Consider the following 17045-nt stretch of genomic DNA (forward strand, 5'->3'; position numbering starts at 1 on the left):
CTCTTAAATATCCCCAAGCCCCCCTTCCCCCCCCCCCAGGCCTCTCCCCTCTCAAACAGGATATTTGCAAACCAGCACATTGCAAATATAGCAAACATGTTACTTTCCCCTAACCTTTGGGACAGGACTACCTCCCACTATGCTTGTGCAGTCACTAGCACAATGGTGCCCTGATCTCTGCTGTGGTTCTTCTTTGGGCACACCTTCAAATAGATCATCTTTTGCTTGTCACTAGAAACTGAAGTTAGCACAAAATGTGGCTGTGCGCTTATTAAGTGAAGTTGTATACTGACAGCATTGGCTACCAGTTGGCTTGAATAGGACTTAAGGTGGTGTTTTTGACCAAAGAAGTGCTACGTAACATGAGACGCCCCATACCATTGCTGACTATGGCAGTACTTGAGCGTACTTGGTTTAAACCGGATGGAGCTTCCAAAGGGCTGCTCAACTTCAGGATTCGCTCCTCAACTTAGTCCAATAGAGCCGAATCTCTTGGCCTTCAGAGCCAATGCAAGATTCATCTGTTTATTGTACTAATGTTTATGGACAGAATTTGTTGTGAGGCTAAAACTGACTGGGCTATTTTCATAGAATAGAATCATACTATCATAGAATATCAGGGTTGGAAGGGACCTCAGGAGGTCATCTAGTCCAACCCCCTGCTCAAAGCAGGATCAATCCCCAACTAAATCATCCCAGCCAGCGCTTTGTCAAGCCTGACCTTAAAAACCTCTAAGGAAGGAGATTCCACCACCTCCCTAGGTAATCCATTCCAGTGCTTCACCACCCTCCTAGTGAAAAAGTTTTTCCTAGTATCCAACCTAAACCTTTTCTTATACTGTACAATGTTGTATGAGTATTTAATCAATGTCAAGAAACGTAGAGTTACAAATAGGTGCTATTTTGTTTGATGAAATTAATGTTTTGGGGCCTGGTTCCCTGAGACCGTATCTTTCCCCAGGACACTCCTTATTTTCAATTGCTTATCAGACATCCTTTAAAATTTTACATTTAGGCCTGAAGCGTGTCACGCTTAGTGTCAGCTCATAGGTGAGTTCTGTTATAAAGTCTGAATCAAATCCATTCATCTGTTTGAGTGATACAGTAGGTGGGCAGCAGGATTTTTTCAGCTGTTAAAGTTTTTCAGATGCTTATTTTGCACTCTGATAACTCAAACATCTTTGTTTCAAAACTTCAAATTTGGCCACATATGGTCTTGATTGAAAAATGCATGCTTGGCCTTGTCTGAAGAAACTGGTTCTGAAACAGAGTTATGAGCATTTAACAGCTTGTGTACTGTGCATGTGCAGTATATTGCTTTCCTTCTTCCTGATGTGAACACACACCAATATGGGCTCATAGTTCAGTCAAACTGAATGACGTTACAATGGGGCAAGGTCTGAGTTTACACCTAGAGAGAGAGGCCTTTATCACACAGCAAACACCACAGAGCAGAACACTGTCATGTAACACATTAAGGAATCCACAGATTTTTGTACTTCAGATGCATCTGTGCAGCATTACATGTTGGGTAATCAAAGACCCAACTGCCATTCACTCACATAGGCAGAATTAAGTTGTGAGAACCACGCCACTGGAATTTCCTCTGGACTCTTACTAACATATTAATCTTAGGGCTGGTCTACACTGGGGGGGGGGGGGAAATCGATCTACGTGAATAGCGTAGCTGAAGTCGAAGTATCTTAAATCGATTTACCTTGGGTCGTCATGGCATGGGATCAACGGCCGCGGCTCCCCCGTCGACTCCACTACTGCTGCTCGCTCCGGTGGAGTTCCAGAGTCGACGGGGAGCGCGTTTGGGGATCGATATATTGCATCTTAACGAGACTCGATATATCGATCCCCGATAAATCGATCGCTACCTGCCGATACGGCGGGTAGTCTGGACGTACCCTTAGTGCTTTGAGGAATTCTACAGTATCCAAAGTTAGATAAGTTATCTCTGAGCCTGTAACTGAAAGAATATATTCCTCTACTGGCCCATACATATGCCCTCTTGCCTAGAAGCATTCACACTAGATATCTACATTCAAGTAGCTACTCTAGAACATCAGCAGTATCTATGGAAAGTATAAAAGCTAGGAAATTACAGGAGCACCACAGGATTTTTCATAAGTAACATACAATATGCACAACTTAGGCTAGTTTTGTTTGCAACTGTGACACCAAGTCCCCTTGTGCCTTGCTAAAGCAGCATATGTGGTTCACAGCATCATGAACTGATCTCAGATTTCCCAACTTTCCAGCCTCAAGAGAAAGTTAGGGATTAACCACTAGTATTAACATACAGTATTTCTGGGTTGCAAGTATTTTTTAAATCCCTGAACTAAGCCTATTTATTTAAATGTGGTTTATAAAACAGAAATGTGCAAAAAAATGACTTATTCAGACCACAATGGTTCTGATGAAGCCGTCAGACTAAGCAGACTACAGACTAATGGCTCCATCAGAATAATTGTAGAGTGAGTAAATTCAAAGTTCTAGCTCTTTGCTTTCCCTTCTTCAGAGCCTTACATAATATTGATCTCACATACCTGTCTGTTAATAAAATCTTAATGGTTCTCCATTCTTGCTTTTGTGCCTATAATGCTGTCCCTAGGCTTGGGGTAGACTTCTTGCCTGCCACCCCTTCTCTTAATCACGCCTTAAAATATCGTTTCTAGGAATGCTTCCATTTCCTCATCAGTAATCCCCTCCCCTTCTTGAACTACTGACCAGACCCTTACATTGGCACCTCTTTGGAGCTGGGGTCAGATCTTAGTCTGTAAAGCATCATGTACATTTATGATGGTGTATTTAATAATACGTAGTCTCCCGAGCTCCCCAAACTATTGCAATTTCGAGGTGGACTTACTAGCATGAAATTAAAGTAACACACAAAGTTCTCAATTGACACAAGAAGATCCAGACAAGAACAATACTACATATTTTCACAGCTCAGCTAGATACTCCAAAGTAGCTAACACCCACAAACTTAACTATGCAGACTAAATACACACACTGTATGGCAAACTTTTCAAACCTACCTACAAGTATAATGTTTTTAATGCAGAGTACATATTTAACACACCAAGATGGTTCACGCTTGTTTATACTTTGGCAGATCACTTACCTGGACTAACGAAGTAAGAAAAAAAAAATGGGAAAAAGACTGGAATGATCACTTTGCTGTAAGCACCAGGAAAAATAGACCCTCAGACAATGGAACTATGCTAATTTATATTAGCTGAGGATCTGGCTCCACCAGTTTTACTTCCTGCACTTGGAAGCCATCTACCTCAAGTTTGAATTTAATGAAAAAAATACACCCCTCTGTGGCTGAACCCTGCTACAAAAGAGCTATTAAAGAAAGAAACTCAGTTAATTTGCCACAACTTCAGAAAGTAATCCCACACTTCCACTGGCATCCTCCAACAACCCCTGCAGTTCTGTAAAATGTAGGCAAAAGGTGTTTTAAACCAGTTTATCATCAAGTCTGATTCATTCTGTTGCAACTTGTAGTGATCCATTTTACCTGTGATCCCTTAAAGGGAAGTACAACTAGTCTATTAAATCCATACCTGCAGCCAGAATTTACAGCAACCCAATCTATTGCTGTCTTACATCATGGGCAATTAGGAACACAAACTCATGGCTGCAGGGGATGGGAGGCTCCCTTGAACCAGAAAGCAAAGCTTGTGCGCTGTAGTCTATATAGGATTTCAGTTTACATACAATGGCAGTGGATTCCACAAGTTGACTAAATGCTACATCAAAAAAGGGAACATCTGACCAGTTTTGACTACTCCCTTCATAATTCTGAACACCTCAATCAACTCTCCTTACTGGGCTAAACAATCTTCCTTTTTTCAATTTCTTGGCACATGCACTGAGTCTTGGTATGCCTTTAACATTTTCAACCTAATTCTAGATGAGGCAACCAAAACTGAACACGGTGTTCCAGATGGAGCCATACTTTTGTACAAAAGCGTATGTTCTCTTTGTAATGCATTAACTAGAAAATTATTAAAGATGAAGACTTAGAAAACTAAGATTAAATCCCAAAAGCAGTTAAGATAGCATGTAGTTAGAGATTTTGCTGGGCTCTTTCTGGCCCTAGACAACTTAATAGCACTAGTCACCAAAAGTGCCATCTTCCAGTGTCTGCCCTCTCAGACAATCACCTGGTCACAGCAGTCCATACGCTGGTCTCCTTGCTCAACTATTGTAATCTGTAAGGCCAATATACTGTCCTTCTGCAAATCCATCCTCAAGACCTACTTTTGCTGTGATATTTACAAGAAATCAGCTAACCAATGATGGCAAGGAGGAGTGGCAGTTGGGAACAACAGATTTTATTTACTGACTTTTATAGCGTTCCAATGATTATCATCAAGTTGTACAACAGCTAACTGTGATTTTGTTCTCGTTACTCTCATTCTTCCCCTTCCCTCCTACGCTCAAATGCTGTGCCTGGTTTCAAAATCAGATTCTAAGCATTTTGAGGAAGGGACTATTTCCTTGTACAACACCTAATTCAATGGGCCCCAATCCTGACTGGGGCAGAAATAATATTAAACTCACTCTACTAGGGCCTAGAGAAGAGTCATAAGGAAATTAAAGGTAATTCATAACATAGCCACCCAGCCAAGAGTGCAGAATTGATCCGTAAATCCCTCAATAGAACAGATCCACTATCACACAGACTAAATTTCCTTGCATGACTCACATGAGCCATGAAACTTGTCATAAACAACACAACAAAGTTCAAACACAACCACAACATGACCAAGCTACCTGATTGAAAAGTGCACCTCTTTTATCCATACAGACATGGACAATATAGAACCTGAGGGAACTAGGTATAGAACTTGAGGGAACCAAAACAAGACTAGCAGGCCCATGGGGCTGGAAGACCCTTTCCCAAAGCAGACTGGGATAAATCTCATCTGCACCATCTTCAAGTTGCACTACAAACTTACTTATTTGCCACTGCATTGCCTGAAGTACCAGAGCAGAAGAAAATGTAGTAACATACTAAAGACAGAATGAAATCAAGAGCACGGTATATTAATTGTCCCTCCACACACTTCTCACGGTTTCTATGATTTATGCACAGGTCTTACCCTACAATGCTACGTGCTTTAGAAATGCTTACATAAATCTTTTAACAAATTTCAATGAGTCCTCAGTTGAATGTTACATTTTGTTGCAACAGAGCTATTTAAATATTGTCGGAACATGATCACAAAATAGGGTAAAGAGTCCAAAAACCTTCACATTATTTAAGCTCCACTTAAACATTTAATACAGGGCTCAAGTGGCACAGAGGGCCTTACACAGGCCCTCTACTGGGGTGAATTCCATCCTACATGCATAGCAATCAGCTACTGTGAATAACAAGATTAAGTAGCATCACTATTCTGATCTGTGTTTAAACTTGCCAATCAAGGACAGTGAATGTTCACTTTTGTTAGCGTTTATTTTCACTTTTAAAGAAAGCTTACAGACAAGGCTCAGTCACACAGAGGTGCCTGACCTGATATTAATTGAACACTTCCCCATCCTAATTGAACACTTCCCCAAACCCAGATAAGCAACATTTGCCTTCTGCAATGTATACATCTCTAGAGTAAACAAACTAGAGTAAAAAACACTTCTGGCTGGGAGAAGAACTCTGCCCGTTATAGTTTTCTGCAACCCATCTTGTTGAGTAGGAGGGGCCTTAAATTGTACATTTACACATTAGTTCCCTATCTCAGACTTTGTAAGCAAACAGGTGATAAACCTCAAAACTTTCAAACTTCAACTGAACTTATTTTGCTTATTAGATTAGTTTCCATAGCAATTTTAAGATTTTGTACTGTAGTGTATGCTTTTAATATAAACAATGACAAACTAGTTTTAGTTTGGAATTTCAAATGCAGATACATTGTTTATGTTTATAAAATAAATTTACTTCACACTATTTCCTCCTGACACATCCAGCTTAAACTGTACTGATAAATGTACAAGATAGGATACAAGGTAACTTCAAAGAACAGGAAATAAATCCAAAACGTGCTCGCTTTTTTTAAAAAAAAAACACAAATCAGATGTCCCGAATTTATAAAGTTAATATCAAAACCTTCTAGTACTTGCAAAATTCATCAATTCAGCTCCTTCAATCCTAGTCTGTCTTTATAACAGTGATACTCAGACTGTGGCGTGGGAGCCAAAAGTGGCTCTTTAATGTATCTCCTGCAGCTCTTTGAAGCACAATATTGAAACAGTGTGATATAATTATTAACCAATCTAAGTTATTAACCAATCAGGATGCTTTTACTATGCTATTAACCAATTGCAGAATACTTGGTGAATCATTTTGCTGTGACAATAGAAAGAGAGAGAGAGAATTCACAGTGCTGTGGCTCTTTTGGGTAATGCTGGTCCCTAATTTGCTCTTGAACCACTGAGATCTGAGTATCACTGGTTTATAATGCTAAAGAAGTTCAAGACACTTAACTCTGGGCACTAGACACACTCACGGGCCGGGGCCGGGCGGCCGGGGGGCGTGCCGGGCCGGGGGTGCTGGGCCGGGGGTGCTGGGCCGAGCCAGGCTGGGGCCGGGGCCGGCCGCCGGAGGGGGCCAGACTGGGCCTCGCCACCTCCCCCCACCCCCTCAGCTTACCTGCTGCCTGCTTCAAATGTTCGCAGGAAGCAGGGGAGGGGGCAGAGTTGGGGCGGGGACTTTGGGGAAGGGGTGGAGTTGGGGCGGTGGCGGGGGCGGGGCTGGGTGCGGGGCCCCGTGGAGTGTCCTCTTTTTGGACACTCAAAATATGGTAACCCTAAATTGGGCTTATATTTTACCTTGTAAACATACAGCAGTATTATCCTATGCAAAATGAAAGAGTATAGGAAGCCTCTGGGAGGTGCATCTTCTCCAGGAGAGAAAAAAAAGCAATTAATCTTAGTTTGCCTACAATGGTGTGATTAGGTAATGAAACTTAATCTGCAGTGCTGTGTACTATTTATGGAATATTTTTTTTTTTTTTTTACACTCACAATTGAGGGATTATACACATTTGACAGGACCAAAATAGTGTACACAGTGTTGCTGTAGCCATGTCGGTCCCAGGACATTAAAGAGACAAGGTGAGTGAGGTAATATCTTTGATTGGACCAACTTCTTCTGTTGGTGAGAGAGACAAGCTTTTGATCGTACACAGAGCTCCTTCTCAGGTCTGAAGAAAGCTCAAAAGCTTCTCTCTCTCACCAACAGAAGATGGTCCAATCAAAGATATTGCCTCACCTACTTTGTCTCTATAGGACCAAAATATGACCACCTCACCCAGAAATGAGCAGTGTGTTTAGAAGGTCTCATATTTGTCACTTGAGGGAAAGAGGGTAATATCCTCCAAGATAAAACTTGTAATTAGCACTTAACATTCTAGCTGCTCACCTGAGTGGCTCAATTAAAAATGCAGATTCTTATAAGCCTGGAGAAATTCAAACTGACAAAACTCCCTGCTCTTCAAGGGGGGTTGAGAAGTCAGAACCCTTGTATGTGTTCTTGCCAGCTAGCATATCACAACAAAGTTGGGGTATTTCAACACAGCAATTAGACACCCATGGCTGGCTCATGCCAGTTGACTTGGGTTCCCGCTAAGGGGCTGTTTAACTATGGTGTAGACTTTCATGCTTGGGGACCCTCCCACCACATCGCTTTAAGAGTGCCCCAAACAGTTACTTCATAGGACAGTAAAATTAGTTATATTAATTCCATTGTTAGAACTGTGCGACTAACTCCCCAAACTGAATATATCCTACTCTGCATCATATTGATGAAGAATACTGCATGTGCTGTGATGACAACAAACAGTCACTGTGTGGAAGGGATCTAAGTATTAGAGGGCTGGATGGACAGATCTGGCCTACTTGGTACCCAAAATCACTATTCTAGTCCATCCACAATCCAGTGACTAAATGCCTAGGAAGCTTAACAAACTACATATCGTGACTGTTTGAACGGTTCACTTCCTTAATGGCTGAAAATCTGCGGCTGCCGTTCCTGAGGTGAATTCCTTGTGAAACTCAGTGTATACCCATACCCGTAAGTAAAGCATCCTTGGAGAGGGCATCATCTTGACTTCTCTTGATTAATAATCTATGTTGCTATAGAAAATTTAGTGTTCCAGTCACGTGTTTCTGATTTGTGAAGGCTGGGATTCAGATTAGGAGGTTGGCAAGAAATGGATGTGTTTGGATTCCTCTTTACCTAAAGGCTTACAGCTTACTACCAGTACTTCTAATGTTTTTGTGAACACCATCACTGCTGTGGAAAGACATAGAAGATCAGAACCAGTATTGGCTGTGCCATAGGAGAAGTTGAACAGGCATGAGGAGTTTGTGCAGCCAGGCACTGTTGTGACCACAGTAGATTGTAGGGTCTCCCTCTTGAACCCAAACCTTTTCAAAATTGAGGAAACTTCTGGTTACCCTCTGGATCTATCTGGAACCAAAGTAGCATAGCATAAAGACATGAGCCCTGTTCCTCCTCTCTTACAGCTTCTTTCTCTGGCTCTATACAGATGAAATACTGCAAACTTTTTCCACAGCCGGCCGTAGCACTGATTATCAGAGAAGCGAGTTTCTGGAGTATTTGTTTAATACTTATCTATATTCATTTCTCAGTCTCTTATACCCACTTGCTTTTGGTAAACAGTTCATTGAGAGAAGTGGATTAGTATGCCCTTTGAAGAGATCTCGAGCAAGTCGAATGTCTGAGGGTCCTAATGTAGAACTCCAATCTGTTTTTACCCCATTCACTTGGCCTGTTCCATCAACTCTTAATAAACAAGAGGAGGTTAAAAAAAACCCATGACTACCACTTCTCTTAATTCCAACAGCTTTAGATTTGGAAAATCTAGGCTCACTCAGGTCAGAAGAATGAGAATGGAAGACTTAGGAATCAAAAGGAGGAGAATGAAGTTTCTTCTTAAGTTTCTTTCGCAGCGTGTCATGACTCACTGCACCTCGTAGACTGGAGGTTCATTATCCCAAGAGATATCTGTCCTCTGAGGGAGTGGGGTCTGTTGGTCAGGGACTTCAGGAAGGATCTTTCTTTTCAGTTTAAGGGATTCCCTAAGCTTGGGCTGCCCTTACCTCATTGTCCCTCTTTTGTTTTACTGGGTGAAGTCTTGCAAGAAGAGCCACTGGTAACATCCTTTCAGCCCAGATATGCATATGGTGGAACAGACTGCGATCTGGATTAAAGACTATGTGCATAAATTTGTGACATAGGATGAATAAACCCATCCACCAACATCTAGATGGCTCCCAGTTACTCTGAGCAGCACATTACAATTACAGGAATGGGTCCTTAATTTGAGACTTACTCCTTCTTAAACTGGGACTGAGGAGGCTGGAGGCCATCTGGGACTTTGCTGGCTCTCTCCATAGGAGATCTTGTAGACAAGGCTCTACTTGTCTGGGCTAATTCAGGAGGATGTAAATGGCCTCTGATGAATAACTCCTGCAGTTGCCAAGCCATTTGGGGAACTTTGGCTAGGGCTACATTCAGCTTGCCCACAGGCAGCTGGATGCCATGTTTTCACTTTTCAAGAGAGAGAGAGAGCGAGAGGCTGCTGCTCACCTGTCCTTTGTTGACTGATGGACCAGGGGGAGGGTGCACACTTGAAAAGATGTTTTATTCTCCACTATGGAACCCGGCTGTTAGTAATGGGACAGGCATAGTTCCCCCTCTACTGGTTACAGCATAGGAACATTTTTTCTCCTGGGCTTCTTGGGCATTAGGTCCATAACAACAAAGTGGGGTCTAACCATGCATGATGGAGAGCCCACCTCAGAAAACCTGCCTTGTCCCAAATAGGATTTTTTTGGAGTGCGTCCTCCAATAATTTAGACTGATCAATTGAAAGACCTTTTCCCAATTTTTATTTTTAAATTAAGTCCTGTGCTCCTCAGAACCAGTCTCTGTAGCTCCTTGCTGACTTGGAGGCAGACAGAACTGATGGGCTCTTCAGTGGGAAATGCTGAACTTGCAACTGGAACCAACAAATATGTCTTGCAGCAGTGCAGGCCAGAAAACCACTGTTAGAACCAGTGGACTTGCTTGAAAGAATATATAAGTTTATGTGCATATAAATTGTACTCAGAAACTCATTTAGAAATGTCAGTGCCTGTTTTGATTCATTGCTCTCCAGACTGGCCATTTAAAGTAGTTTTCCAGTCAAACGAATGGAACATTGGAGAGCATAAAAGCAGCTAGTGCTGATATGACTGAATATATCTATAGATTAACTAGCTCTCTTTAGAGGATCAAAATATAATTGAGCAATGAGAGAGAAGACATTTTAACAATTCATTTTCAATTAGTTTAACCAGGATCACATGACTTTTCCTGCGCTCACAGACCTTAATTGCATCAGGTGTTATCTTAGGAGAGGACAGTTCTATTCACTGATTACACTCATTCTGTACACTTCCCAATTAGCTTGTTTCCTTTGTTTTCAGATGCTACCATTAAAAAACGGACTGCTAAAACAATATTAAAGGTCAGAAAAAATACAAAAGAAAATTCAGAAACTCTCAAGTGGCTGTTGCAGTCATTTCATGGGTCTTAGTATAACAAATGATCTTATTAGACAAGGGAGTTCTAGTCTAATAGTTAGAGATATCTAGACAGAGCAGGATTTAAGAGCCAGACTACATGAGTTCTATTCCCAGTCCTGCTACCTTTGCTGCATTAATGCAGGTGAATCATAATCTTTTTGCCCTGCCTTTTTCCCTGTCTGTGAAATGGAGATCATAACATGTAGGGGGGATGTTTTAAGGCTTAACAGCTAAGATCTTTGGATGATGACATTACTTGAACTTGTATTACAATTATGTCTTGTTGTACCCTGGTGCAACAAGGTGAATCAAAGTAGGAGTTTAACTGATTTTATGCATTTAAAACAAAGCTTGAGATAATGGCAAACAATTTAGGCCCAAGATGAGAATCATCTTTTAGAATCATATTTTCATTCCAGAAAAATCAGGTGGGTTTTTTTATATTCAGACCTAGACAAAAATGTATAAAGAAATATAAATCAGCAGCCACTGTTTCTATAGTCAGAGGGGTAGCCGTGTTAGTCTGAATCTGTAAAAAGCAACAGAGGGTCCTGTGGCACCTTTAAGACTAACAGAAGTATTGGGAGCATAAGCTTTCGTGGGTAAGATGAAAGCTTATGCTCCCAATACTTCTGTTAGTCTTAAAAGTGCCACAGGACCCTCTGTTGTTTCTATAGTGTCCTACATCAGATTTCATTCAGCACTGTGCAGAGCTTGACAGCTGGCCAGCAGAGGGAGTACACAGCAGCTATTACACTGTTCCCAGAACTGCATGATAAGCATCAAAAACGCTGGTACACAAACAAAGTAGTAAACAAAATAGAGGCATCTTAGCTTCTACAAGAAACATAAAAGGAGAAAAGGCAAAAAAAGCCAATGTCTGCAAAATGAGAACAAAAATATGAGAAAACAAGTTTTATTTTCATGTTTTTCAGGGGGAACTCCAAACAAAAGTAAGAACTGCAAACTATTAGTTACTTTTCAGCATCTGTAAGATGTTAAACAACTGAGTTCTGCTGTTGTCCCCCCACTAACATGGGAAATTCCAGCATCAGCATTTCAATATGATGTACCTGGTTCAGTGACAATGCACAATGTGTATGTTGCCTCTAATGCAGGCACATTTAATAGTAAATAAGTGGTTAAATATGTGCTTATAAAAATTCAGATCATATGGTAATCCAAGTATCAAAAACGGTATTTATCTTAGAAAGACCTACAGTTCTTCATTTTCTGAGACGGTTCCCCTTTTGAAAACCCATTTCTTAATTTGACTATCATTTCTTATTTTTATTCTTCTGCTATTTAAGCTAATGAGCTCTATCTTGTATTGCCACTTCCAACTCCAGCTTTAAATTACTAAACAAACAATTTTAAACATTAACAATGACACAAACTTCTGTTAGTTATGTCACTTCACAATTTTAAGGAGGGGTTCTTACTGAAATGATATGGACTCAACGAGGTGGCAGTGTCCTTTTTTATTTCCCCCCTAATGTGGAAAAACAGACTTCTAGTGATGTGGAAGTTTGTGGGTGTGTCCTGTCTTGAACCTGTCCAGGTGGTAACTACAGCTAATTCTTATAACAAAAAACCCACTAACGTCCGTCCCCCCCCCGCACTGGATTTTAAGTAATTAGACTACTGAAGAGTACATATGCAGTCAAATTGTAGCACAGTTTTAGCTTGGTACAACAAAAACACCCTTTTTACAGTTATGACATGTACTATTAAGTTTAGCAACCTGAAGTAAATTCATGCCATGAAATGTTTAAATAATGATATTCAAGATCTGAACATCTTTAGAATACTACAGCAATGTTAAGAAAAGGATTGTTGCCATCAGCAACTAAATTGTCTAATACAAAAGCACACCCTGTTCCTAAAGACTTCTCTCTCTTTTTTTTTTTTTTTTTATAGACAGCATGGCACCACTTTGTTGTTCAGTTTACTTCACACAAAATGACTCTGTCAAACTGTCAGCTAAGCTCTCCAAAGTGCAACTTTATTTTAAGAGGTATAGATGTCACAGAATGACCTATTTTGTTCAAGATCATGAAATGAAAACATCTGTCAATAAACCACCAAATGTGAAAAAAAGAGTGCATCTAGCTACCAGGTAATCCTAATTACAGATGGCTGTAAAGTGAATAAAATCTTTACATATAATAGTGAGTTTTGCAGTCTTTAACCTGTATACATATTGGAATTGTGCATTTACAAAATTAGACACCTAGTCAAAATTCTAACCAAACTGACATCTTAAGACTATGCATTCAATATGTTACTCTTGTACAACTAGTTTCTAGGAACTTCATTATGTAAAATGTAATAAAGTAGCTATATTATTGCTGGCACAGAACAATTCAAGTAGGTAACTGAAATACAAGGTGTCCTACATGTGGTCAGATTTATTAGCTTCCCAATCCTTTCAAGTTAAGACAATGTGACAGAATATGGGGGGGAAGTATTTATTTTTTATGTTAATACATTTTTTGTTAAGTTAAAACAACACTTTAACAAATTTCTTTAGTGATAATGTAAATTTACTTACTGAGATAATTACAGGAAGCGCTGTAAGTTTGCACCTAAATTCAGATTTCTACTTTTAGTCAAAATGACAAAAAATAAACTCTCAAATATACTACAACAGCCTGTATTAGCTCAAGGCTGGCTGAAAGTTCTTCCATTAAGTCACCAGCCATATAATCCCACTCACTCAAGAAAAAACTAAAACAACCAATTAACCAACATTAATTTCAAACTCAAGACCAGTTACTAAGATTTTATTTTAATAAAAATACGCAATTGAATCAAGAAAAATCTTAAAAATAAAAAATACAAGTTATTTGAAATCGCAAGACATTTTAAAATGTACAAAAGAAGGTTCTTTAAGAATTACACTTTTTTGCTCTAGACTAACTTCAGAGAAAGCAACATATTAGGCAAAAATAATATTGAGGTATCAATTTTAAAGTTTTAAGACAATAAAGAGGATATGAAGAGTGAGTTCAGGTTCTTCTAGCATTATAATTTTATATCTACAATGACCTGGGACAAAAAAAAATCAAAATATATAATTATTTTAAATTGACTTTTGTGGTGACAAGTTAAAAGAAAACAATCATACAGATTTACTCTCTTTGGAAGACTGCAATAAAACCCCAAATCATTAACAATTAGTCAAGGTAAAACAGCTGACATCCTGTAAATTGTTTTTAGAAACTCACCAGGCTTGCAAGTATATGTTTTTATATTTGTTTTCCTCCAATTTGTGTCTACAGTTTGAGAACTAACGAGTCAGACGGGTTCAATAAATTGTGTGGATGAGTTCATCTCAGTGCCCAATACACACCACAGTTCCACTTTAAATATAAGAAGTCTTGGCTAATAGTGTGCCTTTGGGTTGGGCTTTTCTCTTACAAGCTAAGCTGTTAAGTCATGCCTTGATTTTAGATCTGCCAACATATGAATTCTTCCAATGCAGCCTCCTCCGCCCACCATCAACACTGCTATACTACTCGCTCTCTCCCCCCACTACCACCAAAAAAAAGGCACTGCAGGGCAGAAATTCCTCAGGTGCTCGCTAATGGAATTCCCAGGGTCTCTGAGCCGCTTCGAGGATCAAGAGATCTCATAGCCCCTGCTGGGGTAAGGCGCAACGAGTCTGTTCCATTTAATCAAATACAGAATGAATTTTCAGCCCTATTCACTAGGCTGTCTCCAGGGCTCCAAAAAGGCACCAGGGAGCTAGAATCACACTAATGTGGCTCTTTCAGGCAAATATAATTAGTTTGATTTTAAAAAGCCACATTAATAATATCACCTCAGTACTATTATTCAGATCACGCCAGTGATACTGTAGGAAATGAAAAAAGAATCATGGAAAAGGGGTTTATTTTCCTATAAGCTAAGATTTTGAAAGTGACATTCCATATGGCAGGATTCCTTACTTTTAACTGAAAAACAAAGTTATCTCCTTTACTAAGTGCACGTTAATACAAATTAGCATTTATATTGAAACTGGTACCAACTCATCTCCTTATTTTAGAATAAGTGCCACAAAAAGGGCCATTAAATATTATAATTTTATGAGTCTTTTACATTCTCCAGATATTACATTACCACAATTACAAAATAACTTTCTCCTTTAATTTCAGTGATTTTTGTTTATGTCCCAAAGTACAATGTCTGTTACAAGACAGAAAGATACCCAAAAATCCCTATCTCAACGAGATTCCAATAAAGAGACTGATGATAGGATGCACTGGGGAATTCAGAGAAAATAAAAAATATATCCCAGTATATTCCTATTATAGTCAATATAGTAAATAACTTTGGGGTTTTCCCCTCAAAGTTCTGTTTAAAAACAAACGAATGGGATCCACAAATATATATTCATTTTTCAGTTTATATATACAGTTTGAGGGAAAACATTTCTAGTGAATAAGATTTCCCCCCCCCATTTATACTTTAAGATAAAATAAAGAGCCCAGACTACCTAATTTAATATGAGCAAAGAAAGTCATGAAAATGTTTTGTCAAACTGCAAACAAACCCTGTCTGATGAGACAATAGAACAAGAACAATTAAATTAGGTTTACCTTTCACTTTTAGTGACAAGAGCCCCCAGTCCAGTACACAAATCTCATTCAACTCTGCCTTGCTGACCTCCATAAAGCTGTCCATCTAAACAACATCAATTTAATTAGCTCACTTCAAAGTCAAACCACCTGCAACAGCAGGCAAGGACTGATGCAAACCTACACTGGCTGGATCAGTGAGGTCCAACTCTATGATCCTTTGTACTTTTTGATCTTGAAGCTTGAGATGTGCTCAAGCATTTCATACCAAAAATAAAGAGTTTGAACAACCCAAGAAGGGTTTTATTAGACAAAAATGAGTTGCACATGAATCATTACCTCTCATAAATGATGATCTTGGGAATCTATGCTTTGCTCATGAAATTATATCGTCCTCTCAAGACTATCAATTAACCAAGATTCTGAATGCAGTTAAACAACATTAAGAACAACGAAGTACATTTTGGATGTTAAATAGTCAAAACACTGGCTGAATTCAACTTCAAGGAAGTGCAAAGGTTTCCCCATTTGACAGTGTTTGTCTACTTTTCCAAGCTGCTCATTTGTGCACTGTACAATTTCAACACGTGCTTAACAGATAGTGGCAGTTTGCGCTGCTCCTTGACAGTAAGAATGTTTTCTAGCTGAGTAGCAGTTAGTCAAACAGCTAATTTAAAATTTCCAAACAAAATCTGATCTTTCATCCTGTCCCAAATGAAGAGAACTTCCCAACAGCTGCTGCTATAAATAGTCTCAAGAAAAACAAGAGGCAACTTACAATTTAATGTTTAAAAGGAGCTGTACTGAATGTTAATTTGACAATCTGAAGTTGACAGCTGTCTCTCTCAATCACATTTACCAACTATATGCCAGGCACTGCCTTTAGTTCTGCTGAGTATATGTTTCTGTCTGAGGTACCAGAGTATTATTATTGTATTTAGCAGCAGAATGACTGAAGACCAGGTAGCTTGGGTTCTTCTGCCCTTGGTTTTGCTCTGGGAACATTTGTGGGATTAAGCTATCAACATCAGAGCTTAAAGAGGCAGTGTCAGAGTAGCTTCCAGAGTAGCCCTCTCCTCTCATACCTAATCCAGGCAACTCAGGAAGGCAATCACTCCTATGTCTCTTCCTAGCGTCAACTGGAGGATGTGAGATGTTGTTTATCAAAAACAAGCCCACAATAGTCCCAAGGTGGAGCAGCTGGTATCTGGTGATCTCTGTCCCCAGAAATGACCTTTCCTCGCACCCCCTACCTGCTATATTCCCAGGAAATTCTATAGTACCTATAGGGTGGGAAGTCACACCAAGATCTTTAAGCATCACAGGAAGGTAAATAGCCCAGTATAACACCCTTCAATGCTAACACCATCCAGGGATAGCTTAGCACCTTTCCTGGACCCTACAGAGGGGACATCACACTGGCTGGTCCTATCTAATGCATCACAACCGTATGCACAGTACCTGAAGGAGACTGCCCTGGCTAGGGACCTGGCCACGCAGCACCCGGGGCTTACCCCCTGTTGCCACTCACTCATTAGTTGAGAGCACTGAAGGCAAGAGCTTCGCTTGCCAGTCACTCTCCAACCCTGATCCACCACTTGGCACCCAGCACCCCCAACACTGATCTGCCTGGCACCCAGCACCCCCCAATCCCCCCGCCTGGCACCCAGCACCTCCCAACCCCAACCCCCCCGCCTGGCACCCACCACCCCCCAACCCCCCCGCTTGGCACCCAGCACCTCCAACACTGATCCGCCTGGCACCCAGCACCCCCCAACCCCAATCCCCCCGCTTGGCACCCAGCACCTCCCACACTGATCCGCCTGGCACCCAGCACCTCCCAACCCC

General features: G+C 40.3%; 1 protein-coding gene across 3 annotated transcripts in view; it reads right to left on the bottom strand.

The window, feature by feature from the left end:
- The window catches only part of CDON (cell adhesion associated, oncogene regulated), a 92877-nt gene that overhangs the window by 75425 nt on the left and 407 nt on the right, over positions 1 to 17045 (bottom strand). The window lies entirely within an intron of this gene.

The sequence above is a fragment of the Terrapene carolina genome, unplaced genomic scaffold (assembly GCF_002925995.2).
Source record: "Terrapene carolina triunguis isolate 2854851 unplaced genomic scaffold, T_m_triunguis-2.0 Scaffold374, whole genome shotgun sequence".
NCBI classification, from domain to species: domain Eukaryota; kingdom Metazoa; phylum Chordata; order Testudines; family Emydidae; genus Terrapene; species Terrapene triunguis.